Below are 26,354 nucleotides of genomic sequence, written 5' to 3'. Positions count from 1 at the left end.
TTACCTATTGTAGTTTTGATTGATATTTCTCTAATAATTAGTGATGTTGAACATCTTTTCATGTGCCTTTTGGCCATCTACATGTCTTCTTTGGAGAAGTATCAATATAATATATCCATTAATAGAATGAAGGAAGAAAAAAACACATCTCAATTGATGCAGAAAAAGCATTTAACAAAATCTAGGAAGATTCCCTGGAGGAGCGCATGGCAACCCACTCCAGTATTCTTGCGTAGAGAATCCAATGGACAGAGAAACCTGGCTGGCAGGCCGCAATCTATAGGGTAGCAAAGAGTCTGACAAGACTGAAGCGGCTTCACGTGCACACATACACAGAACACTATTTCATGATGAAAACGTTGAATAATCAAGGGATAGAATGGAACTTCCTCAATGTGGTAAAGGTCACATATGAAGAGCCCACAGCTAATCTCATACTCAAGGGTGAAAAGCTGAAAGTTTTCCTCCTAAAATCAGGAACAAGGCAAGAACGCCCATTTTTTACCACTCCTGTTCAACATGGTGCTGGAAATTCTAACCAGAGAAGTTAGGCAAGAAAACAAAAAACAAAAACATTATCTTACTTGGAAAGGCAGAAATGAATTTATGTCTATACACACACAACATGGTATTACATATAGAAAACTCTAAATCATCCACCAAAAACTATCAGAGCTAATTAGATTTGCAGAGTGTAAGACTCAATACATGGAAAAGTCAGTTGTATTGCTTTATACTAGCATTGATGATCTGAAAAGAAAATTAAAATGATTCAATTTACCATAGCATCAAATATGACATATAATACTAAAGAATAAACTAAGAAGGCATAAGACTTGTACACAGAAAACTATACAGCATTACTGAAAGAAATTACTTTTTCCCCTTAGTTAATTAGTATGATAAAACAGAAACCCCAAACTGATCAATTTCAAATGTTGAAACACACTTGTATTTTTTTATACTGCTAGCTTATCATGATTCATTTTGTTATTATATTTTATATTTAAAAAATTTATACCAAAGAAAAGTTGAGAGAACAGAAATAATTTACCATTTGTTAACATTTGGCCATATTTGATTAACCTCATTTTCTATTTGTTGTTGATTCCCTGCCAAATAGAGTAAGCAGACACATTCTTGGCCCCTCAATACATCTTCTAAGAATAAGGACATTCTTTTCCATAATCATGCTATCATTATGAAACCTAAGAAATAAACGTCCATTCCATAATAGAATCTAATGTCTAGTTCATATTCAAATATGCTTAATTGTCCCCAAAATATGTTCTGTAGTTTTCTTTTAAAAATCTAGGCTTGAATAGAGTCTTAGACCTTCTATTTGATTGTTATATCTTTTTAGTTCCTTTTAATGAAAAAAGATCTTGTGTTTCTTTTTGTTTGTTTTTAATGACATTGACAAAGGTCAGTTTTCTTGTACAGTATACTATGTTCTGGTTTGTTTGTCTCCTTATAGTGTTCTTTGAATAATTTTCTATATTTTCTGTAACCTAGAAATTAAGCCTGGAAGCTTGATTAGACTCAGATAAAACATTTTTGTCAAGAATACTTCATGCATGAGATTGAGGACTTTATACTGCATTATGTGAGAAGGTACACAGATTTCTCATCATTATATTAAAAATATTAACACTTTATTAAAGTGGTGACCACCAGATTTCTCCAAGGTCTAGATGCAGATTTCATTTTGGAATTTGTAACTACTCTTTAAGGTGATACTTTGATGCTATGTGACTGTCTCGCCTCTTCCCAACAAACCTTTCCTTAATGAGTTTTAGCAACCAATAGTCATCCATATCTGAATCAATAATTACAGAAGGTGGCAAAATCTTATCACTTTATTCAATTTTTAGCTGACATTCTACTGTAAAGAAGAACTTTTCTTTCCCTCTTTCTTTTTTGAGTACCATTATGGCCTCATGATTAAAAATATTTTAAAAATTTATTTATGTTTTAATTAAAATTTTTATATTTAACTTTTGATTATGTGCTATGACCAACTAATATTAAAATGCATTAAAAAACTCTTAGATTCAATTAGCTCATATTTTATTTGAAATTTTTGCTTTACATGAGTGATTAGCTTGATCATATTTTTTACATACCAAATTTTTAATAATGTAGATTATATGGGTTCATTTACAGAATTTAGAAATATTATCTCTTTCTAGTCTTTGGAACAATTTGTATAATAAGGGAATTGTTTAGTGGTTGAAAGCTTGTGATTCACATGTGAAAACATCTAGGCATGATTTGTATTGAGGGAAATAGGTGATGATCATTTCAGTTTCTTAAATCATTATTGGATTGTTCAAGTTTCCTATTTTTATGCTACTTATTTCATATTTTTGCAAAAATTTGTTTCTTGCAGGTTTTCAAATTTATCACTCTAGGTTTATTTTTCTGCTCTGTTGGTTGATTTCTGTTAGATTCTATGTTTTGTTTATTTGATTTTTCTCTTGTTTTCTTATTCAGTCTTTTTAAAGGTTTATTCATGCTATTAATCTTCCCAAAGACCAATGTCCAGGTCGGGTTCTTCAGGAAGCAGACTCTGAAGAACCTCCGGGACCAGTTGTGGTACTAAAATGTCATTTAGCCCACCTTAGATCAAGTGTTTCTTCCCTATGTCCTAGCCAAGTTACTGGGTTGTGGGCTGCTCAGGGAAGGGTATGACCTTGGGCAAGGGCATTTGCCTGCAGCTAAAGGACTCTTCCAGGGGCTGACATTGGAGACTGTCTTCTGACAACACCCTCTTTCATTGAAGGGGAATCTGGGCAACTCATGTCCAAGTCCATTATAGTTGATTTCTGCTTTTGATCACTCTCTGCCTACTGTTTTGTTGTCTATTTCCTTAATTTCTGTTATTATCTCTATTTTTTCCTTACTCTATGGTTCCCTGATGGTTCAGTGGGTAAAAAGTCTGCCTACAGTGCAGGAGACATAGGAGACATGGGTTCAATCCCTGGGTCAGGAAGATCCAGAAGGAAATGGCAACCTATTCTAGTATTCTTGCCTGAAAAAGCCTATAGCAGAGGAGCCTGGTGGGTTGTAGTCCATGGGGTCACAAAGAGTTGTATACAACTGTGTGACTAAGCACACATGGTTCTTTGAATTTATTAAATGGCTCTTTCTCTAGCTCGAGTTGTAATTTTCCTTGAGTTAAATCATTGGCTCATTTATATTCAATCCATTTTCTGATCAGTTCAGTTCAGTCACTCAGTTGTGTCCGACTCTTTGCCACCCCATGAATTGCAGCACACCAGGCCTTCCTGTCCATCACCAACTCCCGGAGTTCACTCAAACTCATGTCCATCGAGTCAGTGGTGCCATCCAGCCATCTCATCCTCTGTCGTCCCCTTCTCCTCCTGCCCCCAATCCCTCCCAGCATCAGAGACTTTTCCAATGAGTCAACTCTTCACATGAGGTGTCCAAAGTACTGGAGTTTCAGCTTTAGCATCATTCCTTCCAAAGAACACCCAGGACTGATTTCCTTTAGAATGGACTGGTTGGATCTCCTTGCAGTCCAAGGAACTCTCAAGAGTCTTCTTCAACACCACAGTTCAAAAGCATCAATTCTTCAGTGCTCAGCTTTCTTCACAGTCCAGCTCTCATATCCATGCATGACTACTGGAAAAACCATAGCCTTGACTCGATGGGTCTTTGTTGGCAAAGTCATGTCTCTGCTTTTGAATATACTATCTAGGTTGGTCATAAGTTTCCTTCCAAAGAGTAAACCTCTTTTAATTTCATGGCTGTAATCACCATCTACAGTGATTTTGGAGCTCCCCAAAATAAAGTCTGACACTGTTTCCACTGTTTTATGATCAGTATTTTTAACTTATAACCTTGAAACGGACAAACTCTATTCTTTTGTCTACTGGGCCCACACAATCTCTTTTGCCAGGAATTGAACATGGGCCACAGCAGTGAAAGTGTTGAGTCCTAACCTTGGTAAGGCATCTGCCAGATGGAAGGAGTCTAGACCAAGGAGTTTCTAGATTCTTCCTTCTCTCTCTGTTTGCATACAGTAAATTTATGCTACTGTAAAAGGCAGTAGATCTGCTCCTCAGCAAGCCAGCAAGATCCCACCATCTCCAGGATCACCTCAGGATCAAAGTGGGAGGAAAGCCTACTTATGTCACAGTTACTTTTGTCCCAGCCACAGTTGCCAATTGCTCTTCCTTTCTATTAATATTTATATCTGATCCTTCATCCAAACAATCAGCTTTTGATAATTGTACTCTCTCTAAATGCTTCTATTTCATAATTGTTTTTAAAGCTGCTGCTGCTGCTGCTAAGTCGCTTCAGTTGTGTCCAACTCTCTGTGACCTCATAGACGGCAGCCCACTGGGCACCCCCGTCCCTGGGATTCTCCAGGCAAGAACACTGGAGTGGGTTGCCATTTCCTTCTCCAAAGCATGAAAGTGAAAAGTGAAAGTGAAGTCGCTCAGTCATGTCCAACTCTTAGCGATCCCATGGACTGCAGCCCATCAGGCTCCTCCGTCCATGGGATTTTCCAGGTAAGAGTACTGGAGTGGGCTGCCATTGCCTTCTCCGGTTTTTAAAGCTAGCTATCTATAATTTGTCCTCTGTTCTGTGGGGATAAAAGGCAGGCAGAGAAGGGTTAGTCTATGGTCTCCAGTACTTTCACCTTTTACACTTTTATTGTTTACAGTTAGAACTCTGTAGGCTTGAGAATATGAATGTGTATGACCTGCAATGTATTTTGTAAGACTAGGGTGAGAGTAACTTGAGCTTAGGCTATTGATAGCTAATGACAGTTTCTAATCATCAGTCTATTTTAGAGGGAGCCCAAACTAGCAGGGAGACAAGAACAGAAAGATCAAATGTCACTTGGAAACCTTCCTAGTAGAGTGCTTTGTTGGACTCTCAGGGCAAAACAGACTTGGGGTAAAGTGCTGTGAGGTCTGTCTTCTAAAAGCATCATGAATGAACTGTCTGCTACTGTAAAAATTTTTTGCCTAAAGACTGACCTGGAGACCTGCACAGGATTTATAAAAAATGTGATATCATCAGTCTTTGAAATAGTAGAAGGAGTCTAATTCAGTAACTCAAAGAAAATCAGTTCTGGCTATTTGTTATTTATTTTCCACTATTTCAGTCTGTCATTCTTTCTTCATTAAAGGTTCTATTCATTCTACTTTTTCTTATTTTCAGAGCAGAAAAACCCTATCTTTCTTGTCTTCAAAATCAATGTGTATAGCTTGAGGGTTCTCTTGATTTTTATTTACAATTTCAGGTTTGCCTCCAGGTTCTAGAGAAAGAGGGATGTACTTTCAGACCATGTAATCTAATATGAAGGAATAGAAGAGATCATTTGAATTAATCTTTTTGACCTGGAAAACAGAGCTGTAGTGATTAGGACTCTACAGGGAAAACGGTTGCTTGAGTGACACGACTCTATCTAAGAGAACCTTTTTAAGGGCTTGAAAAGCCAGTAAAATAAGACCATTGCAATTAGTATTTTATTTGTTCATTCAGTGTGTATCAATGATCCTTCAGGGAACCTAACTCTCTTTTCTGTAATGGCTCAAACTGATGGAAGCACTGCTCATGCTGACATTCTGGTTGGGGGTATGACAAACATAGGACAAGTACCTGACTCAAGCAAGGAAGGGTCAGAGTAAACGGGTCTGTTCAGACTTAATCCTGGAAACCAAGATAAAAAGAATAAGAATGGCTTGTATCTATTAGTGGACTCTATGTGCCAGGGTTGTGTTATGAGCTAAGTGAACTCTGGTGAAAAAAATAGCTGTGGTCCCTGCCCTTATATAACTCAAGAGTATGGTATAGAAGACCCATATTATACAGTGTATGAATGGAAATCCAACTTTTGTGAAGATGGAGAACAGGGCCAACAAGAGTCAGTACTAGAAGGGATCTTCTCTCATTTTTTTTCCTTCTCTTAATTTAAAAAATTAAAAGAATTTTTTTATTGCACTGGGTCTTTGTTGCTGCACTCGGGCTTTCTCTAGTTGCAAAGAGAGCAGGGGCTACTCTTCATTATGGTGGGCAGGCTTCTCATTGAGGTGGCTTCTCTGGTTGAGGAGCCCAGGCCCTAGGGCTTGAGGCCTTCAGTATTGGCAGTTCGTGGGCTTCATTGCCTTGTGGCATGTGGGATCTTCCCAGACCAGGGGTCAAACCTGTGTCCCATGCATTGGCAGGTAGATTCTTCTTAACCACTGGATCACCAGGGAAGTCCTGTCATGTAATTTTAAATAAGTCACATCTGGACCCAAAGAAGGAAAAGGAGCCATTGGGAAAACTGAGACTCCAGGAGGCCAGTCATTGGCCTATGAGAATAGAACTAACACTTTTAGAAACCAGAATTCAAATCAAGTTGGCCTATTTTCATTCCAATCCCAAAGAAAGGCAATGCCAAAGAGTGTTCAAACTACCGCACAATTGCACTCATCTCACACGCTACTAAAGTAATGCTCAAAATTCTTCAAGCCAGGCTTCAGCAATACATGAACCGCGAACTTCCAGATGTTCAAGCTGGTTTTAGAAAAGGCAGAAGAAACAGAGATCAAATTGCCAACATCCGCTGGATCATGGAAAAAGCAAGAGAGTTCCAGAAAAACATCTATTTCTGCTTTATTGACTATGCCAAAGCCTTTGACTGTGTGGATCACAATAAACTGGAAAATTCTGAAAGAAATGGGAATACCAGACCACCTGACCTGCCTCTTGAGAAACCTATATGCAGATTAGGAAGCAATAGTTAGAACTGGACATGGAACAACAGACTGGATCCAAATAGGAAAAGGAGTATGTCAAGGCTGTATATTGTCACCCTGCTTATTTAACTTATATGAAGAATACATCATGAGAAACACTGGGCTGGAAGAAGCGCAAGCTGGAAACAAGATTGCTGGGAGAATTATCAATAACCTCAGATATGCAGATGAGACCACCCTTATGGCAGAAAGTGAAGAGGAACTAAAGAGCTTCTTGATGAAAGAGGAGAGTGAAACAGTTGGCTTAAAGCTCAACATTCAGAAAACAAAGATCATGGCATCTGGTCCCATCACTTCATGGCAAACAGATGGGGAAACAGTGGCTGACTTTATTTTTCTGGGCTCCAAAATCACTGCAGATGGTGATTGCAGCCATGAAAATAAAAAGCTCTTACTTCTTGGAAGAAAAGTTATGACCAATATAGACAGCATATTAAAAAGCAGAGACATTACTTTGCCAACAAAGATCCATCTAGTCAACACTATGGTTTTTCCAGTAGTCATGTATGGATGTGAGAGTTGGACTGTAAAGAAAGCTGAGCACCGAAGAATTGATGCTTTTGAACTGTGGTGTTGGAGAAGAGTCTTGAGAGTCCCTTGGACAACAAGGAGGTCCAACCAGTCCATCCTAAAGGAGATCGATACAGGATGAGATGAGGACGATACAGGATGAGATGGTTGGATGGCATCAGTGACACAATGGACATGGGTTTGGGGAGACTCTGGGGGTTGGTGCTGGGCAGGGAGGCCTAGTGTGCTGCAATTCATGGGGTCACAAAGAGTCGGACACGACTGAGTGACTGAACTAAACTGAACTGACTCCAAAATCATAGCTGCTATATATGACTCAATAGTTCCACCGAGGGTGAACTTCTCAAGGGCAGAGGCTACATTTCTATCAGTTCAATTAGTTCAGTTCAGTTGCTCAGTAGTGTCCGACATTTTATGACCCCATGAATCGCAGCATGCCAGGCCTCCCTGTCCATCACCAACTACCGGAGTTCACCCAAACTCATGTCCATTGAGTCGGTGATGCCAACCAGCCATCTCATCCTCTGTCGTCCCTTTCTCCTCCTGCCCCCAATCCCTCCCAGCATCAGACACTTTTCCAATGAGTCAACTCTTCGCATGAGGTGTCCAAAGTACTGGAGTTTCAGCTTCAACATCAGTCCTTCCAAAGAACACCCAGGACTGATCTCCTTTAGAATGGACTGGTTGGATCTCCATGCAGTCCAAGGGACTCTCAAGAGTCTTCTCCAACACCACAATTGAAAAGCATCAATTCTTTGGTGCTCAGTTTTCTTCACCGTCCAACTTTCACATCCATATATGACCACTGAAAAAACCATAGCCTTGACTAGATGGACCTTTGTTGGGAAAGTAATGTCTCTGCTTTTGAATATGCTATCTAGGTTGGTCATAACTTTCCTTCCAAGGAGTAAGGGTCTTTTAATTTCATGGCTGCAATCACCATCTGCAGTGATTTTGGAGCCCGAAAAAACAAAGTCTGACACTGTTTCCACTGTTTCCCCATCTATTTGCCATGAAGTGATGGGACTGGATGCCATGATCTTCATTTTCTGAATGTTGAGCTTTAAGCCAACTTTTTCACTCTCCTCTTTCACTTTCATCAAGAAGCTCTTTAGTTCCTCTTCACTTTCTGCCATAAGGGTGGTGTCATCTGCATATCTGAGGTTACTGATATTTCTCCCGGCAATCTTGATTCCAGCTTGTGCTTCTTCCAGCTCAGCGTTTCTCATGATGTACTCAACATATAAGTTAAATAAGCAGGGTGACAATATACATCCTTGATGTACTCCTTTTCCCATTTGGAACTGGTCTGTTGTTCCATGTCCAGTTCTAACTGTTGCTTCCTGACCTGCAAATAGGTTTCTCAAGAGGCAGGTCAGGTGCTCTGGTATTCCCATCTCTTTCACAATTTTCCACAGTTTATTGTGATCCATGCAGTCAAAGGCTTTGGCATAGTCAATAAAGCAGAAATAGATGTTTTTCTGGAACTCTCTTCCTTTTTTGATGATCCAGCAGGTGTTGGCAATTTGATCTCTGGTTCCTCTGCCTTTTCTAAAACCAGCTGGAACATCCAGAAGCTAACACATAGTTGGCACTTAAATAAATTTGCTTGCAATACTGAGCTTTTATAGGAAAAAGAGTAAACCATTAAAGGCATTATAACATTCATTTTTAGAAGGAGAGAGAGGCTTGCTTTCACATCTTTGACAAACAATCTGGACAACTTGGGTTACCAAGGCAATAAAGGAGCGTGTTGGTGAAAGAGAATTAGGACTAAATATTAACATCATTAGGGTTATGTTTGGAAAGAATGTATTACATAAAGCAACCCTAAAGATAAACAGTGAGGAAAGATCAAAATAAAATTAATGATGATAAATTTTTGTCATGAACTGCTTCTTTTAAATGTGGATCTCTTTTTTATTGAAATATAGTTGATGTACAATATTTTATGTTACAGGTGTACAGTATGGTGATTCACAGTTTTTGAGGGTTATACTCCATTTATAGTAATTTATAAATATTGGCTGTATTCCTTATGTTGTACAATATACCATGGTAGTTTATTTTATACTTAGTAGTTTGTACCTCTTACCCCTCTACCCCTATATTGCCTCTTTCCACTTTCCTCTCCTGATAACCACTAACTTATTCTCTGTATTTATGAGTCTGCTTTTTTTTTGTTATATTCACTAGTTTGTGTTTTTTTTTAGGTTCCACACATGAGTGAGATCATACAGTATTTGTCTTTGTCTGTCTGACTTATTTCATTTTCGTAATTCTCTCCACGTCCATCCATGTTGCTTCAAATGGCAAAATCCCGTGAGTCTTTTTTATGATAAATTCCTTGAAATTGCTTGAAATGGAATTGCTAAGGGAAGAGATACTAATTGAAAATGTATTGCCAAATTGCCCTCCATAAAGAAGTGTATGCATATACTCACCTCATAATGTATAAAAACACCTATTTCTTTATACTTTCACCAAAGAAGTATAAAATAAAATTTTAAGCATTGCCAATCTAATAACTGAAAATGCCATATCTGTACAGAATGTTTTATTTTAAGATAAAATTTATTTTTTATTATAGTTTTAGAACTATAGAAAAATTGTGAAGATAGTTTTCATATACCCCCTGCCCAATTTTCCTTATTATTAATTAATATCTTACACTGGCACAGTACATTTATTACAATTAATGAAGTGGTGTTGATACATTATTATTAACTCAATTCCATACTTTATTCAGACATCTTTAGGTTTTTCTGAAGCCTTTTTCCTGTTCCTGGATTCCATCCAGGATACCACTTCACATTTAATTTTCATATCTCCTTAGACTTATCTTGACTATGACAGTTTTTCAGATTTCCCTTGTTTTTGATCATCTTGACTATTTTGAGGAATACTGGTTAGGTATTTTGTTTAAAAGTCCTTCTATTTGAATTTGTCTATTTTTCTCATGATTAGATTGGTGTTGAAAACCCATTGGGGAGGAAGAACACAGAGGTAAATTGCTGTTCTCATCACATCATATCAAGAGTGCATACTATCAACACACATACACCCACACATAAAGAGTACATACTGTCAGCACCATATTCCTGTTGACGTTGACCTTGGTCACCTGATTAAACTAGTGTTTGTAAGGTCTCTGCACTGTTAAGTTTAGGTTTCCCCTGTCTCCTTTCCAAATCGTACTGTTTGAGAGAAGTTACCATGTACAGTTACTATGTACAGCCCGTCCTTAAGGGATGGGGAATCCTGCTCCATCTCCTTAAGGAATGAGTATCAGAATACATTATTTGGAATTTTCTGCATGGAAAATTATCTGTTCAGTTTTAATTTTTTGATTACTGTTGAGACTGAGCATTTTTTCATAAACTAAAGAGTCATTTTTATTTCCTTTCTCCTTAAACTATTTGTTCAAATTTGTTGTCTGTTTTTCCCATGAGGTTATTTGGGCTTTTTGTTTTGTTTGCCATGCCAGACCATTTTGGTTTTGTGTATTTTAGTTTATCCATTTTTTTTTTCTGAATGATTTCTGGATTTCTTTTTACTTAGAAGAATGATTTTCCTCACTCTTAGATATTACATGTGTGCACATATAAATAGACCAATTTTTGAGATTTATTCTGATTACATTTAGAGATTTGTTTCAAATATTTAAGTTTTCATATCTACTTAGAATTATATATGATTTAAGGTGTGAGCTATGGAATCACCTTTTTCACTCTGAATTGAAATGCTACTTTTATATTTGTTGTTGAAAAGCAATAAATAAATGTATCTGTATATTTGAGTCTATATCTGGGCTTTGTATTTTGTTCTGTTGATTTGTAAGAATATTCGTAGGTTAGCATTTTTAAAAATAATAATTTATTTTTATTTTTGGTTGCATTGGGTCTTCATTGCTGTGCTTGGGCTTTCTCTAGTTGTGGTGAGCAGGGCCTGCTCTTCATTATGGCATCGTGGTGTATGGGCTTCTCATTGCAATGGCTTTTCTTACTGCAGAACACAGGCTGTAGGTGCGCCTGTCTCAGTAGCTGCAGTGTGCAGGCCCTAGGATGCACAGGCTTTGGTAGTTGTGGCACACGGGCTTAATTGCGCCACGGCATGTGGAATCTTCCTGGACCAGGGATTGAACCCAACTATACTTTATTTAGGTGGATTTCACATATGACTCTTTTTGAAGAGAATCTCTGCTACCTACCAGTTTGAAAAAACTAATCTAAACAAAATAAAATGCATGTATAAATATTTGGCTTTATTTTAATTAAATATAAAGTATAGAAGTGAAGCACCTAATTTTCTTCAAGATATGTTATTTAAATTTCATACAAATAAATATGTTATGGATCTTTTTAATGTAAAGCAAGAGTGAAATTAAAAAAATAAAATTTCTTTTCAATGTAGGTGATCAACCTATAAATTCTGTCTCAAAACTAATAAACTTCACATCCTCAGCTGAAGAAATAGTGACATGCAGATGAATCATCAGATATTGTCTTTCTTGCTTAACAAACAGGGAAACAAATTGATAACATTGGTGTGGGTGAATTTCTCAGGGAATAATACCTGTTTTAACTACTGTAGCTATCATAAGGCACAGTGGCTAGAATTTGGCTATTTGATGGCTATCCTGAGTCTTTTTAAGAATTTTTATTTATTTATTTGGCTGTGCTGGGTCTTAGTTGTAGCATGTGGAATCTTTAGTTGAGGCATGTGGAATCTAATTCCCTAACCAGGGATCAAACCTGGTCCCCCAGCACTGGGAGAGCCAAATCTTAGCCACTAGACCACTGGGTAAGTCCTGGAATTCTGAGCCTTTAAGTCATCTTGAATGTATGTATATTTCAGGGAAGATGGATAGTAACTTTGGGGTGAAATGTAGAATGAAAAGCGTAATGTTGAGATTTAAGAGGAAACAAATTTTAATATGTCAACTTATTAAATAGAAACTTTCCTGAGGAATGTGAGGACTATGTTGCTTGTGAATGTGATCTGAAAATTCAGACATAATTGATCCTACTGTAGAATTAGCAGTGAGTTAATCATTGTTAATGCCTCATTATTATCCTGGAAAGAATTTAATTTGGATTGTCATCATTTAAGGTGAATTTTATACAATATATATCAAGTAGTGAACGCTAAATCATGTTACCATGGAATATAATGGGGCTGTTAAAAATAATGATGTAATTTTACTTATATGAAAGCTATCTGACACATATTAAGTAAAAGAGAAACTTCTAAAATAGCTCCAAGATTTACTTCACTCTGTTTTCTAATTGAATCTTAATGTATATTGTAGGCTTTATCAGTTAGCTTTTGCACTTAAATAAACCATCCCCCAAAACAGACATTGAAAACTGTCAATGGGTAGTCTTTTGGAGCTGGACTGTTTAGCTTCAGGACACCTCACTTATGCTCTGGAGAGTATAGGCTACTTGGTTTAGGGAGACTCCTACTTATAAATGTGGAAGTCAGTTCCATGGCAGCTGGGCAGTGACCACAGAAGTTTCACCATCTCACAGACTGGCAGAAGCTCCTTCCCATAATAGAGGGTTCCCTGTAGGAAGTCTCAATACATAAGCTCTTTTTAACCCTTTGCCTAAGTCACATTTTCCATTTTCCAGCTGGCCAAAGCTAGTCACATAGTGAAGCATTATATGAGAGAGGGAGGGGTCTTCCCAAGGGAGGAATGTAGAGAGCTGTAAGCTAATCAGGGTCATTATCACTAATCCTACCACAGGAACTCATGTGCATTAATACAAAATTGAAAATACCCCAGTTTTTACTTTCATTGGTTAAAGTTTGAGAAAAAAAAATTTTTTTGAGAAACTGCATTGTTGTGAACTACAGTTCTTCTTTTGTATGATTAGACTCTTTGAATCTCTGCAAAGGAAACTTAGAGCCACTGTGGTCCCAAGTCAAAGTCCATTTGAGCAGAAGTCCAGTCTGGAAGTGAGAGTAGGTACAACAAATGTGATTCTTTAACCTTCATTTTAATTTTTTGAACAGAAAATTCATTCACATAGTTCAACATTCGAGATACCAGAGAGTGAAAAGCCTCAGTCTTCTATTCACTGGGTTCTTTTACCAGAGAGAATCAATGTTTGAGTCTCTTAAATGACCTTCTAGAGATGTCTTATTATATGTATGGGAACATTTGTATATCAGATCAGATCAGATCAGTCGCTCAGTTGTGTCCGACTCTTTGCGACCCCATGAATCGCAGCATATATTCCCTTTCAAATATGATTTAGAACCCTTAGTCTAGCTCCTAGTCAGACTCTCAGGAAACCAGGAGAAAGAAGGCAAAGTGCCATGTGTTCTGTCTTTTGTAAAGTGTTACAAGTGAATTAACAAGTAATTGACAATGAGTGTGGCTTTAGAGCTAACTCTCTTGCGACTACATGGACTGTAGCCTGCCAAACTCCTCTGCTAATGGGATCTCCAAGGCAAGAATACTGGAATCTGTTGCAGTTTCCTTCTCCAGGGAATCTTCCTGACTTAGGAATTGAACCCTCATCTCCTGTGTTGCCATGCGGATTCTTTACCACTGAGCCACCGGGGAAGTCCGTTATTAATCTATAATACTAAGCATTCACTAGTTAGGGAAAGAGATTAGCAACTTGGTGCAAATACACTTGACATTCTGCTATTTATCATCTACTGTATGAAGGCTTCCTGGTGGCTCAGAGGTTAAAGCGTCTGCCTGCAATGCAGGAGACCTGGGTTCGATCCCTGGGTTGGGAAGATCCCCTGGAGAAGGAAATGGCAACCCACTCCAGTATTCTTGCCTGGAGAATCCCATGGACAGAGGAGCCTGGTGGGCTACAGTCCACGGGGTTGCAAAGAGTTGGACACGACTGAGCGACTTCACTTTCACTTTCACTATGAAGGTATATTAGTGAATATATGACCAAAGTTAGAAATTATCTAGCATTAAAGTGACCTTAAATTTAAAGAAAGAGGAGGTTTTCTAAAAAGCCCGCACTTTCATGTTAGCAAAATGTACCATGCAGTAATTGTTCCATAGAGTTAAAGTTTATTCCTCTTTTTTAAAAGTGATCTTGTCCTTCAAGTTAGATGGTGGTGTATGAGGTAATGAAATGCTCAGTTGTCTGTTTGTTGTGTATAAATGTGTGATACTGAGACAGCTCAAGGATCTTTTCCACCTTTGCTATTGGATTATGATTCCCCATGCCTGATAGATAGCAGATATTAAATAATTATGTCTTTAATGTGTGAAGGAGTAGCTTATACATAAAAAAATCAAGTGATATTTAAGCAGACTAGTTTTCACAATCTTCACTTTTTCCCCACTAGATATGAGTAACAGCAAAAGAGGGAGGTATCATGAAGATGTTTAACTATGAAATGTAGTCATTCATAGAATTTCCACAGGTTGCTAATCTCAGAAAGACAAAGCATTTATCTGTAGTCTTCTTCAGCTTCCCTTAATTTTAAAGGCATAGTAAAAAGTCAGAACTCCTGGAGTGTGAAGTCAGGTGTCCCTTAGGAAGCATCACAACAAAAAAACCTAGTGGAAATGACAGAATCCCAGCTGGGCTACTTCAGATCCTAAAAGATGATGCTGTTAAAGTGCTACAGTCAGTATGTCAGTAAATTTGGAAAACTCAGCAGTGGCCACAGGATTGGAAAAGGTCAGTTTTCATTCCACTCCCAAAGAAGGGCAATGCCAAATAATGTTCAAACCACCATACAATTGCCCTCATTTCACGTGCTGGCAAGGTAATGCTCAAAATCTTTCAAGCTAGGCTTCAGCAGTGTATGAAACAAGAACTTCCAGATGTACAAGGTGGGTTTAAAAAAGACAGAGGAACCAGAGATCAAATTGCCAACAGTCACTGGACCAAGGAGAAAGCAGGGAATTCCAGAAAAACTTCTACTTCTGCTCCATTGATAACGTTAAAGCCTTCGTGTGGATCACTACAAACTATGGAAAATTCTTAAAGAGTTAGAAATACCAGACCACCTTTCCAGTCTTCTGAGAAACCTGAATGCATGTGAAGAAACAACAGTTAGAATTGGACATGGAACAACAGAGTGGCTCCAAACTGGGAAAGGAGTGTGATAAGGCTATACATTGTCACCCTGGTTATTTAACTTCTATGCAGAGTACATCATGGGAAATGCTGGGCTGGATGAATCACAAGCTGCAATCAAGATTGCCGGAAGAAATATCAAGAACCTCAGATATGCAGATGATACCACTCTAATGGCAGAAAGTAAAGAGGAACTAAAGAGCCTCTTGATGAGGGTGAAAGAGAAGAGTGAAAAAGCTGGCTTGAAACTCAACATTCAAAAAACGAAGAGTGTGGCATCTGGTTCCGTCTCTTCATGGCAAATAGAAGGGGAGAAAATGGAAACAATGACAGATTTTCTATTTTCTTGGGCTCCAAAATCACTGTGAATGGTGACTGCAGCCATGAAATTAAAAGATGCTTGCTCCTTGGAAGGAAAGCTATGATAAACCTAGACACTATATTAGAAAGCAGAGCCATCACCTTGCCGACAAAGGTCTGCATAGTGAAAGCTGTGGTTTTCCCAGTGTTCGGATGTGAGAGTTGGACCATAAAGAAGGCTGAGTGGGTAAGAATTGATGCTTTCAATTTGTGGTGCTGAAGAAGACTCTTGAGAGTCCCTTGGAAGCAAGGAGATCAAACCAGTCAAACCTGAAGAAAATAAACCCTGAATATAATTGGAAGGACTGATGCTGAAGCTGAAGCTTCAATACTTTGGCCACTTGATGTGAAGAGCCAGTCACTGGAAAAGACCCTGATGCTGGTAAAGATTGAAGGCAAAAGGAGAAGAGGGTGGCAGAGGATGAGTTGGTTAGATAGCATCACCAACTTAATGGACTTGAATTTGAGCGAGCTCCAGGAGATAGTGGAGGATAGAGGAGCCTGACTTGCTGTAGTCCATTAGGTTGCAAGGAGTCAGACAGGACTTAGTGACTAAACAACAGGAATAAAAGACTATTGATGTTGAAGTTAAACAGTGCAGTGATCAGATTCTGGTTTCACCACTTAACCGCTGTGAAGAAATGGCGTGCTCCTTACCCTTCCTCATCAGCAAAAGGACCCCTATGTTTCCTTTTTTTTTTTTTTAATTGGAGGATAATTACTATACAATATTGTATTGGCTTCTGCCACACGGCAGTGTGAATCAGTCACAAGTAGAACACTGATGTTTCTTACCAGGCTGGGTTTTGCTTTGTGAGAGAATGTCTGTAAAAAAATAGCTTGCAGAAAACAGATCCTAAATAGTAAATATTAGCTATTATTGTTATTTTTAGTAGACAGGTGAGAAGGTGTGTAAAAGGAAGGAGAGCAGGCACCAGTATCAGGCAGGAACCTTAGAAAATGATAAAGAATTTATAGCAGGAACTGAGATAGCTCTTTGTTACCTCCAGTAGCAGTTTTCTCCACAATGTCCTGACTGTCAAATAAGTAATTTTAAGCTTTTTCCCTTATTTTACTCTCCAGCTTGAAATCTCTTTATCTCCCTCTGCTAGTATCTTAATAGGAAGTTCAGTCTGTTCATAATCTTTTTTTTTTTTTTTTCAAATTTCCCAGGGTGAAGCCTCCACTGCTGCTGCCTGGCACTACAGATGGTCTTTTCTTTGGCCACTTCTCGGCTGGAGTCCCACCTTGTCCTGTCATCCCCACTCCTGTTTCCCAGTCCTCCCCCGCATCGAATAGCAGTGTCCTCCCACATTAAGAGTTGAGAGCTGCTTTTCATGTTTTCTGAAATTCTTTTCTGTAATTTAACTTTGCATTAGCAATATCACTTGTCTTTTCAATAAGAGTGTTTCCTCAAGGTAGTGATTGTTCTATTTCTTGGTGTCCAACTGAGATGCTAATATCTGTAATTTATGTTTCTTAGAGAATTCTGAAAAAGAAGTCTGCAGGTCCAATTACCCCTTTACTGATAATTTTGATAATGCATCTAAGGAATTAGGACTTTTTAAATCTAAAAACCACATGCGTCTGAGGTTCCCTCACCTATTACTGCCTTAAGTACTGTTTTCTCCAAGTGAATATTCCGCTGTCATATTCTATCAGTATTTCAGGAGCGCCCCCTACTGGGCAAATGGCTTCTGGATGACATCTGTTAACCTGAAATTTAGGGAGAGTCTAATTTCTCTGTACCAAAGTTTCAGTCTACAAGCAAAGACAGGATGCTTAAAGCAATGATGCAACCCCAGTGTAAATTAGTAGTGTTTTTTTTCCTTCCTAATCCCTCTGTCCCTTGGCTCTTGATGACTTTTAAAATGGAACAGTATTAAAATAATGTCTTTGAAGCACATGGATTCCTGTCCTTGTTTAATTGTCTTGGCTTCAAAAGTTTACTCAAGTAAATCCAGGGTTCCATTCTTACATTGCACTTTTAGCCCCCTAGGATTATGTAGGCAATTAAGCTATCCTTCCAAGAGTTCTAAATACTCATTAACATTATTAATCATTTTTAACATACCAAGTTCTGATATCCTCTGGGAAATGCTGTGTACTGCATTAGAGTGTTTTATGTCAGCTCTTCTACAAGGATAGGGCCATATACTTCAGCTGCTGCTGCTGCTGCTAAGTCGCTTCAGTCGTGTCTGACTGTGCGACCCCATAGATGGCAGCCCACCAGGCTCCCCCGTCCCTGGGATTCTCCAGGCAAGAACACTGGAGTGGGTTGCCATTTCCTTCTCCAATGCATGAAAGTGAAAAGTCAAAGTGAAGTCGCTCAGTCGTGTCCGACTCCCAGCAACCCCATGGACTTCAGCCTATCAGGCTCCTCTGTCCATGGGATTTTCCAGGCAACAGTGCTGGAGTGGGGTGCCATTGCCTTCTCCAATATACTTCAGCTCTGTTGTCAAATATGCCAAGGCTAAAACTTTGCTGTTGGTGGGATAATGACTTTAGGTTTTAGGTACACTTTCATGGCTTCATAAACTACTTAAGACCCACTCTGGATATGGTTCTCTTTTAAATGAAATTACTTTAAGCATAATTGAGCATAAAAATGTTCAGTGACTAGAATCAAATTAAATTGGAAAATTAGATTAAGTCATATACCACTGCTAATAGCAACAGATACTCACATGGTCCTTCACACCACAGCCCTCCTCCCCCTCATTTACTGATAAGAAGCTGAAGCTCAGAAAAGTTAAGTATAATAATTTATCCTAGAAAACAAAAGAAAAAAAAAACAAAAAGAAAAAAAAAACAAAACAAAAAAAAGATAAAAACAAAACAAAAACAAAAAAATAAAAAATAATAAAATAAAAATAATAATTTATCCTAGGTCACCCAACCATAAATGGTAGAACCACAATTCAAATCCCAGGAGGCTGTGAAACCAGTTATTTCTGTTAAAAAGTGTTCTAGAAGACAGCATATCTGTTTGTGTGATAAGTTACTGATATTAAGATACCTCTATAGTTTCAAATGTATTATACAAAGTTAGTAGGGAGGCTGTTGGTCACCTTATCTTTTAAGCAGAGACCGTGAGCAGTTATTCCTCTAATGAAATTAATTTAATTAAAAATCTCTTGTTCATGGGCTTGGTTATAAAATCTCTGCAAATAAACACATTTGGATGTGCTAGCTGACCATGCTAGGTGTTAAGTTTCTATTACATACACTTAACTAGAGGTGAGGTTGAACAGTTGTACAACTCTTCCACACTCAGTGTCACATTAGCACAGGTCTTCCTACTGCTTACTCTAATGCTGTAATTCAGATCTTAGGGCATGCAGAGTTTTATAGATAACTTGCTTTTTAAAACACCCAATTTCCATATTTCTTTATTTCGTTATTTTAGGAGATTATGAGAAGGCGATGGCACCCCATTCCAGTACTCTTGCCTGGAAAATCCCATGGATGGAGGAGCCTGCTAGGCTGCAGTTCATGGAGTCGTGAAGAGTCGGACACGACTGAGCGACTTCACTTTCACTTTTCACTTTCATGCATTGGAGAAGGAAATGGCAACCCACTCCAGTGTTCTTGCCTGGAGAATCCCAGGGATGGGGCGGGAGAGGCAGGGGGGCGCCTCCTGGGCTGCCGTCTCTGGGGTCTCACAGAGTCGGACACGACTGAAGCAACTTAGCAGCACAGGAACTATAGTAACATTTTGTCATTCATGTCTTGTGTAAGAGTGAGTGAAGTCGCTCAGTCGTGTCCGACTCTTTGCGACCTCATGGACTATAGCCTAACCAGGTTCCTCCATCCATGGGATTTTCCAGGTGGAAATACTGGAGTGGGTTGCCATTTCCTTCTCCAGGGGATCTTCCCGGCCCAGGGATTGAACCCAGGTCTCCCGCATTGTAGGCAGACGCTTTACTGTCTAAGCCACCAGGGAAGAGTGGTCTTGTGTAAAGAGAATAGTTAAAAAATTGTATTACCCTATTGTTTTGTAATATCACGCAGCCAGTAAAGACGATTGAACTGTACACACTACCTGCCACCAGCACTACCATCTCCACCTCCACGGCTACTGTTATTAGTAGCAAACATTTGCTTGGCATCTGGCTTGACTTAGGCAGTGTTCTGGCCTTCCTGGTGGCTCAGACGTTAAAGCGTCTGCCTGCAATGTGGGACACCTGGTGGGTTCAGTCCCTAGGTCAGAAAGACCCCCTGGAGAAGGAAATGGCAACCCACTCTGGTACTCTTGCCTGGAAAATTCCATGGACAGAGGAGCCTGGTAGGCTACAGTCCATGGGGTTGCAAAGAGTTGGACATGACTGAGAGACTTCACTTTTCACTTTAGGCAATGTTCTAAGCTCATCGTGTACGTGAACTCATTTAATCTATCTCTGAAAGGATATGCAGGAAACTGATCATTGTGGTTCCTCTGGAAAGGGAGTCAGAGCAACTAGAGTCTGACCTAGAGATTTAGTTTCCACTAAATCCCTTTTTATTGGTTTGAAATTAACATACACATTGAATTGAACATTTATTTTAATATAATGATAACTTCATTAGTATTAAAATAATATGAAAGTAAAAATTGAACATAAGTAGAAAAACAGCAAGTAGCTCATATTCACTATGGCTGCAAATTGTTGTTTTTAAGAAATATTTTATTGTTGTTGTTGTTCAGTTGCTCACTTGGGTCCAACTCTTTGTGACCGCATGGACTGCACACCAGGCTTCCCTGTCCTTTACTATCTCCTGGAGCTTGCTCAAACTCATGTCCACTGAATCAGTGATGCCATCCAACCATCTCATCCTCTGTCACTCCCTTCTCCTCCTGCCTTCAGTCTTTCCCAGCATCAGGGTCTTTTCCAGTGAGTCAGCTCTTTACATCAGGTGGCCAAAATATTGAAGCTTCAGCATCAGTCCTTCCAGTGAATACTCAGGGTTGATTTCCTTTAGAATGACTGGTTTGATCTCCTTGCTGTCCAAGGGACTTTCAAGAGTCTACTTCAGCACCACAGTTCGAAGGCATCATTTCTTCAGTGCTCAGCCTTTTTTATTGTCCAGCTCTCACATCCATACATGACTGCTGGAAAAACCATAGCTTTGACTATACGGACCTTTGTAGGCAAAGTAATAATCTCTGCTTTTTAATACACTGTCTAGGTTTGTCATAGCTTTCCTTCCAAGGAGCAAGCATCTTTTAATTTCAAGGCTGCAGTCACCATCCACAGTGATTTTGGAGCCCAAGAAAATAAAGTCTGTCCCTCTTTCCACTTTTTCCCCATCTAGATTTAGCTCTCCTCTTTCTTCCTATTTCCACTGTGCATAAGCACCTTCCACATCCTCCAGTGTTTTTAATAACACTGTATCATAATATCAGATCAATAGTTAATATTCCCATTATTATGAATATAAAAATGCCATTCACAGCACAACCACATAGAAAATTATAATTACTTTTCTTTATGCCATTTTCTGTTTTTTCCTGAAGTCAATTTTTCTTGTTTGTTTCTTTTTTAACTGGTGGCATTTCTGTACCCTTGGAAAACTAGTATGGAGTAAGAGTTACACAAAAGTCTCTGGAGTCCGATTGCCTGGGATTCAGCTGCAGTGCTCCTCCTTTCTAGCTGTGTTGACCTACCTAGTTAATTGGCTTTGCCTTCTTTTTCTTATCTGTAAAATAGGGGCAATACATACATCCATTGCATAAGGTTCAGACACAGTGTGCTTGGAAGAGTGTCTGCCCATAGAAAGCATTCCATAAATGTTATCTGTTATTAATTGCTAATTCAACCTCGACACTCTGGATTTGTATGTTTCTGAATATACAGGCTCACAGCAGTGAGTCTGTCAATTTCTTCTTTGGGGAAATGTCTCCCAGATTCTCCCAACCTGCCCCACAAATGAGTATTCACCCAATCTAGGACAGTGCAAATTCTTATTCAGGATTCCCTCTGATAAAATAAAATTCACATTGTATTGCAAGACAAGACAGATTTAACATAAAATTTTTCTTTTTTGGGGTGTCCTCCCTTCCAGACCTCCTTAGGAGATAACTTTCCTAAACTTCCTTTTTTATCTCATTAAGGATCCCACCTTCTGGGGAGATAAACCTTTCTTCTTAATCTTGTAAGGGGCCATGAGTGACCCACAAGCCACTCCTCACTTTCTACCTGTAGACCTGGATTGTATAAACTGTGCTTATGTACAGTGCTCTGTCTCAGAAATTTAGGTAACTGTGCTTTGACTTCTAATGAGCGGAAGAGTTCTCAGAGGTTTCTGAGAGGTTGCTCCCAGGTTATAACCCTCAGTTTGAATAGAATAAGATTTTCCATTTCTTTCTTAAATCAGCTGATTAAGTTTCTTGTCACCATCTTTTACCTTGATCTTTCTTTTTTATTTTGGAAATAATTTATTTCTTTTCCTCCCAAAACTATGAAAATTTACAAAAAAAAAAAAAAATCAAAGTTTACATGCTGCTCAGTTCAGACTGAGAGTGCAAGAGGTGAGAGCCTGGACCACAGTGGCCACTGAGTGTTCACCTGCAGGTAAACACTGACATCTGAAAAGAAGCTCCCCAGCTCTGTGCTCCTGCCTTCAGAGATGCTGCGGGTCTTCATGCCATCTCACACCACACTCCTGGGTCATTAGGTCACCAGGATGATACAGAGGTTTTTTGGGTTTGGGCATTATGGATTCTTTTCTTTTTCTTTCCTTTTTTTTTGCCCTCCTGCTAGAAAACGAAATTTTCAGTTCATTTCTAAGAAATAAATTGGTCAATAAATTCATTTTGTTCTGCTTCTCCTTTCCACAAAGCTTCATATTCAATGCGATACCCTTCAGGCTGCATTCTTTTCTGCTGTTAGTGCCTGGAGTTGTTGCTATTGGTCTTCTCTCTATCTTGCTATAGATCTCAGCAAGTTCTGAGCACCAGTGGCCTTCATCTTCTCATTTTCTGCTTCTTTTGCAAGTTGGTCAACAAGCTCAACTAAACCACCAGTTATTTTCTAAAATTGGCCCACTTTGTCCACAAAGTCCTTGCACTCTTCCTTGAGCTCTCTGGCCTGCTGGGTAACCTCTGGGTCCAATACCTGCTGCTTGTTCAGCTCATCCAAGTGCAGCCCTGCTTCACCCAGGATGTCCTTGGCTCGCTCTCCAGTCAGGCAGCCAGCGCCCCCCTGGCAGCCTCAGCCACTGCTGTGACTACAGGACCCGGCTACCTCCCTGATTTTTGGCTTTGGTCCCTTGTGTTCTGGACTCCATTTTTCCCTCTTTGTTAGCCTGACTGTTTTTTTAATGAAGCATATCTTACGGCTTCTTGAGAAGGAGTTTTGGGGGAGTAATTTTTTTTAAAGGAAATTGTATGTTAGAAAATGTCCATTTTCTATCCTAATGCTAAGTAATAGTTTTATTGGATATATAATTCTAAAAGAAAAGTAATTTCTCTTCAGATTTGTGAAGGCATTTTTTCATTGTCTTCTTGTCTCCAGGATTGCTCTTGAGAGGTCTAAAGCTATTCTAATTCCTATCCTTAAATATGACTCTACTCCTCCTTTTCTAGAATATAGGGTCTTCACTTTGACTCCAGTTTTCAAAAATTTTACAGTGTAATTTTTAAATTTTTTTCTGAAATATAGTTGCCTTACTACAGTGATGTATAATTAAGTTTTAAAAGAAATGTGTGGATTCTTCTTTTCCATAAAATATAACTCACTTTCTGTATCATTCTGCTCTGTGCTTTTTTTTCACTAAATGTATCCTCAAATCTCAGACTATCAGCTTTCCAGTCCATACTGGAAAGCCTGTCTTATAAAGGATGGCAATATACTCTTAGAGCAAGCTCCGGCCTCAGTGATGGTGGGGTTATATCAGTTAATTCAGTCGCTCAGTCGTGTCCAACTCTTTGCGACCCCATGGACTGCAGCATGCCAGGCTTCCCTGTCCATCACCAACTCCCAAAGCTTGCTCAAACTCATGTCCATCGAGTTGGTGATGCCATCTAACCATCTCATCCTCTGTCATCCCCTTTTCCTCCTGCCTTCAATCTTTCCAGACATCAGGGTCTTTTCTTCAAATTAGGTGGCCAAAGTCTTGGAGCTTCAACCTCAGCATCAGTCCTTCCAGTGAATATTTAGGACTGATCTCCTTTAGGATGGACTGGTTGGATCTCCCGGACTCTTAAGACTCTTTTCCAACACCACAGTTCCAAAGCATCAATTCTTCAGTGCTCAGCTTTCTTTATGGTCCAACTCTCACATCCATACATGACTACTGGAAAAATCATAGCTTTGACTAAGGGTTATATGCTATGCTAAGTCACTTCAGTCGTGTCCGACTCTATGTGACCCCATAGACAGCAGCCCACCAGGCTCCCCCGTCCCTGGGATTCTCCAGGCAAGAACACTGGAGTGGGTTGCCATTTCCTTCTCCAGTGCATGAAAGTGAAAAGTGAAAGCGAAGTCGCTCAGTCGTGTCCGACTCTTAGCGACCCCATGGACTTCAGCCTACCAGGCTCCTCCATCCATGGGATTCTCCAGGCAAGAGTACTGGAGTGGGGTGCCATTGCCTTCTCCGAGGGGTTATATGGGTACCTTTAAATAATTTTTAAATGTTTAATATATTTAGTGGAAAAAAGAATGAACAAATTGTACACAATAAATATGTGCAGTTATTTGTCTATCAATAATACCTCTATAAAGCTTTAAAAATAATGTAGGAATTTTGGGCTTACTTCAGATCAGACTTGATTTTATTGCCACTGCTTTTGCCTTGAATATGACTAAGAGCCTGCATAAGGATATAAATGCCTGTGGTGGTTTAGTTGCTAAGTAGTGTCCAACTCTTGCCACCCCATAGACTGTAGCCTGCCAGGTTCCTCTGTCCGTGGGATTCTTCAGGCAAGAATACTGGAGTAATGGAATCTGAGTCTCCTACATTGCAGGCAGACTTTTTACCGACTGAGCTATGAAGGAAGCCCCATAAAAATGCCTGTTCTGCCTTTTTTTTTTTTTTTTGACTTTTTCTTTTTTGCCATTGCTTTCCTTTTGTATCCCTTGAAGGAATCTTTTAAAATTGTTCATTTAATTACAGTTGCTTAAAGCCACACATAAACTGCAGAAAATTTCAGTAGGCTGAGAGTACTACTGCTGATCTCACAAGCTGTCTGTCATACTGAGCATAGGTAACAATGCCAACCTGAATATTGAGGTGCTAGTGGTAAATAGTGGTAAAGAATCTGCCTGCCAGTACAGGAGACATAAGAGACTCGGGTTCAATTCCTGAGTCGGGAAGATCCCCTAGAGAAGAGAATGGCAACCCACTGCAGTATTCTTGCCTGGAGAATCCCATGGATAGAGGAGCCTGGCAGGCTATGTTCCATAAGGTCGCAAAGAGCTGGACATGACTGAAGCAATTTAGCATGGACACATGGATAGCTCCTGTTAAAAATAAAAATTCTAAAATTTTATCCCTATACCCGATTGGATTGTTTTGCACACATCCAGAGGCAAACATCTTACTTTGAAGAAAGATCCTCTAGAATACCCTATTCTTCTGGCATATAATTATGGCAGGTTCCCCCCAAAATTATAATATTCCTGGTATATGCATGCTTTTTATCTTTCTATCTCAAACTGTTTTCACATATTTTCTCTCTCAGATCTTCACACCTGGTATTTTTAACAGGTTATGAAGCCTTTGTTTTTTGAGAGTAATTAACACATGTATTGAATCTTAACGTGTATAAGGCTAGTACTGTGGATAGTGCTGAGTTGCTTCACTCATGTCTGACTCTTTGCAACGCTATGGACTGTAGCCCACCAGGCTCCTCTGTCCATGGGATTCTCTCCATGAGCTCTTCCAGGGAACCTTCCCAACCCAGGGACTGAACCCGAGTTTCTTATGACTCCTCCCTTGAGAGGTGGATTCTTTACCACTAGCTCCACTTGGGAAGCCCTCTGCTAGTACCATAATGTTTCTTAAATTTTAATGTACATTGAAATAACCTGGATTTTTTTTTTTTTTAGTACTGATTCTGATTGAATATGTCTGGGATGAAGGCTATGGTTCTGCATTTCTAATAAGCTCCCAGGTGATGGCAATGATGTTGGTCTATGCAGCACACAGAGTTCTACAGTCAGAATGTAAAGAGGTGCATAATCTGATCTCCACTTTTAAAGGATTTATGATGTAGCCAGGGATGAGTATGGACATGAATAGAACACCCAAGATTTATGTAATTGTGATACAGCTCTTCTTTTTTAGTGTCTTTTTTGTCCTATTCTCCTCAAGTCACCTAATTTTACCTAACTTCTTGGATGGTAGCAGCATGTTCCATGTGTTCAAAACTCACCGGCATTCTCTTAATGTACCCTCTTTCAGATTTTCCCTTTGAGAATTAACATTAGTCTATTATTTAAAAATATGTTAGCATATATTAATGTCTAATCCCTCTCAGATATTATATGGAAATTTGTACCAGGTTGTCTGATGACATAAGCCAGAAGTTTATATGGTAGAAGATAGTATGAGAACTATGCACATGCTGGAAAATAGACTGTGAGATAGTCCTTGGAGCTGGGAAAAATCTGCCATGTAGTTCTGT

General features: G+C 39.1%; 1 pseudogene; it reads right to left on the bottom strand.

Moving 5' to 3' along the window:
- Positions 1-22,305: 22,305 nt before the first annotated feature.
- LOC133254666 (intraflagellar transport protein 20 homolog) lies at positions 22,306-26,108 on the bottom strand (annotated as a pseudogene).
- Between the last annotated feature and the right edge of the window lie 246 nt (positions 26,109-26,354).

The sequence above is a fragment of the Bos javanicus genome, chromosome 1 (genome assembly GCF_032452875.1).
Source record: "Bos javanicus breed banteng chromosome 1, ARS-OSU_banteng_1.0, whole genome shotgun sequence".
NCBI classification, from domain to species: Eukaryota; Metazoa; Chordata; class Mammalia; order Artiodactyla; family Bovidae; genus Bos; species Bos javanicus.
The sequence above is the reverse complement of the archived record's forward strand: the minus strand, read 5'-3'. Positions and strand labels throughout refer to the sequence as shown.